The following is a 3,518-nucleotide window of genomic DNA, read 5'->3' on the forward strand; positions in this document are numbered from 1 at the left end:
TGTTTGCAGAATTTAGCCCTGATAGTATTGTTCTTTGCAACGAAAAATTTTGTTACAGAGATTAGAATCTTTTATCATTTGGTGGAGTGGCAAAGGAAGATGAAGAAGAATCTGTGATATTAAATAAAAAGTTTACGGGTAAAGGCAAATCAGCTCATGAACATTTAACTGATCCAAAATTAAGCTCACAATCTGCTATTGGACCACCTGGACTAGCAAATAAATAAAGGAAGAAAGGCCGCAGTAGTGATTGGGAATGTGAGGACCAAGTAAAAACTCATGAAGAATTAGAAGTTGTAAAGAAAGAGAAAGAGTTAGTTTATTGTTTATATTATGACTATGTTATAGAAAGTAGGAATTTTTATTGACTGTCTCTTATATTTATATTTTCAGAGCAATGAAGAAATGAAGGAAAGGATAAAAAATACATTGAGAGATACAAAAAAGGAACCGAAGAATGTACAAAATTATAAAATAGATGATGTTGAAGATGATAAGGGTATAAAGGAAAATGAATAGGGAATAAAAAACTCCTTATCAGGTTTAGCACAAGAGAAAGCCGAGGAGATGCACGATAAGAGATTTCAAGAATTAACAGGATAACTCATGTATTCGAAAAGAATCATTTATCATATGTCTATGAACATTGTATATACATATATATATATGGCCATTATAATGATAATTATTACGTGATATGTATTACGAAACATCTTTTTCTCGCAACGATTCGTGGTACGGACATCTACTCAGATTCTAATGTTTATATGTCATTACTTATTATGTCATTAACAGTTAACATGTATATGTGAAACTTTCAACGTGAATAAGAAGTACTTTAACATATAACCATGGCAGTTTCATTTTCTTTTTACCAGGAACAAAAGTACGCATTTTGATCAGTGACTTCATGTTCAACCGGCTATTAAGAGAGTAAAAAAAACGAAGAAAAATGTGTTATACTTATTTATGTCCTTTTATTGTTTTGATTCACCCGCCCAACGGGTCACCTGGTTTTTAATTCGGCAGTTTCGATCAGCGCCATCTATGATTTGGGCTCAAAAAGCAGGAAAGTGATAGGAATATAGAATAGGCAAGGAGGTCGACGAACTGCTGGTCACGTGATAGACAAGGACAGAGTGAGGTTAGAAAAGGATAAAATGGCCCAGGCAATGAAAAATTATTAATTACTCAATTTGTGTATCTAATTTGTGAACTTTTATAATTTCATTGCAAAGCTGGAACTTCAGGCTACATTCTTATTTAATTTTCGTGCAGAATTTAACTCTAAATTGTTAGTTATTAATTTTTGTTTGATGGCGTCTATGATTTCGTAACGACGACCATCACGACCTTCCGTGAAAATATTTATTACTAAACGAGACTAGAAGCAAAATGTGACCAAAAGTTATATGGGAAGATTCGCAAGATTATTGTCTTTCTAACGAGTGCATAAAGTTTCATAAATTAATTGCGTAGAGGATAGTAATTAATGAAAAACCAATGGCGTCTTCGACAACAATTCAAACACTGCGTAGAAGAATAATTAATTATAAATTAAGTAGGAACAAATCTATATCGAAAAGTATATTGGAAAGTTGCTGAAGGATCTGCCTTTACGATGTAATTATAAAAGTTCATAAATTATTCGCAGGAAATGAGTAATTAATTAATCTTTTAATAAAAATACAAAAAGGAACAGTCAGCGCCGCCTATAGTTTTGTACAGGAACTAACGGAGCACAAGCTTCCAGATAAAAATTATAGACGGCGCTGACTGTTCCTTTTTGTATTTTTATGAAAAGATTAATTAATTACTCATTTCCTGCGAATAATTTATGAACTTTTATAATTGCATCGTAAAGGCAGATCCTTCAAGAACTTTCCAATATATTTTTCGATATAGATTTGTCCCTAATTAATTTATTATTAATTATTATTCTACGCAGTGTTTGAATTGTTGTCGAAGACGCCATTGGTTTTTCATTAATTACTATCCTCTACGCAATTAATTTATGAAACTTTATGCACTCGATAGAAAGACAATGTCCTTGCGAATCTTCTCATATAACTTTTGATCACATTTTGCTTCTAGTTTCGTTTAGTAATAAATATTTTCACGGAAGGTCGTGATGGTCGTCGTTACGAAATCATAGACGCCATAAAGCAAAAATTAATAACTAACAATTTAGAGTTAAATTCTGCACGAAAATTAAATAAGAATGTAGCCTGAAGTTCCAGCTTTGCAATGAAATTATAAAAGTTCACAAATTAGTTACACAAATTGAGTAATTAATAATTTTTCATTGCCTGGGCCATTTTATCCTTTTCTAACCTCACTCTGTCCTTGTCTATCACGTGACCAGCAGTTCGTCGACCTCCTTGCCTATTCTATATTCCTATCACTTTCCTGATTTTTGAGCCCAAATCATAGATGGCGCTGATCGAAACTGCCGAATGAAAACCACTTGACCCGTTGGGCGGGAGAAACAAAACAATAAATGAACATAAATAAGTCTAACACATTTTTCTTCCTTTTTCTTACTCTTTTATTAGCCCGTTGAACATGAAGTCACAGATGAATATGCGTGGCTTTGTTCTTGGCAAAAAGAAAATGAAACTACGGTGGTTATATGTTAAAGTACTTTTTATTCATTTTTAAAGTTTTACATATACATGTGAATTGTTAACGACATAATAAACAATGACATATAGACATTAGAATTTGAGTACATGTCCGTATCACGGATCGTTACGAGAAAAAAATGTTTCGTAATACATATCACGTAATAATTATCATTATAATGACCATATATATATGTACAATATTTATAGACATATGATAAATGACTCTATTCGAATACATGAGTTATCCTAATAATTCTTGATATCTCTTATCGTGTCTCGGCTTTCTCTTGTGCCAAACCTCATAAGGAGTTTTTTTATTCCCTATTCATTTTCCTTTATACCCTTATCATCTTCAACATACTCTATTTTACAATTTTGTACTTTCTTCGGTTCCTTTTTTGTATCTCTCAATGTATTTTTTATCTTTTTCTTCATTGCTCTGAAAATATAAATATAAGAGACAGTCAATAAAAATTCCTACTTTCTATAACATAGTCATAATATAAACAATAAACTAACTCTTTCTCTTTCTTTACAACTTCTAATTCTTCATGAGTTTTTACTTGGTCCTCACATTCCCAATCACTACTGCGGCCTTTCTTCCTTTATTTATTTGCAAGTCCAGATGGTTCAACAGCTGGTTGTGAGCTTAATCTTGGATCAGTTAAATGATCATGAGCTGATTTGCCTTTACCCGTAAACTTTTTATTTAATATCACAGATTCTTCTTCATCTTCCTTTGCTTCTTCACCAAATGATAAAAGATTGAAATCTCTGTGACAAAATTTTTCGTTGCAAAGAACAATACTATCAGGGCTAAATTCTGCAAACATATATGATTTTTACTTTACTGCTGCTGTTTTAGTTTTTTAACTGTCCTTTACTTCTTCA

Source organism: Eufriesea mexicana, unplaced genomic scaffold, assembly GCF_001483705.2.
Source record: "Eufriesea mexicana isolate 0111107269 unplaced genomic scaffold, ASM148370v2 scaffold1723, whole genome shotgun sequence".
NCBI lineage: Eukaryota > Metazoa > Arthropoda > Insecta > Hymenoptera > Apidae > Eufriesea > Eufriesea mexicana.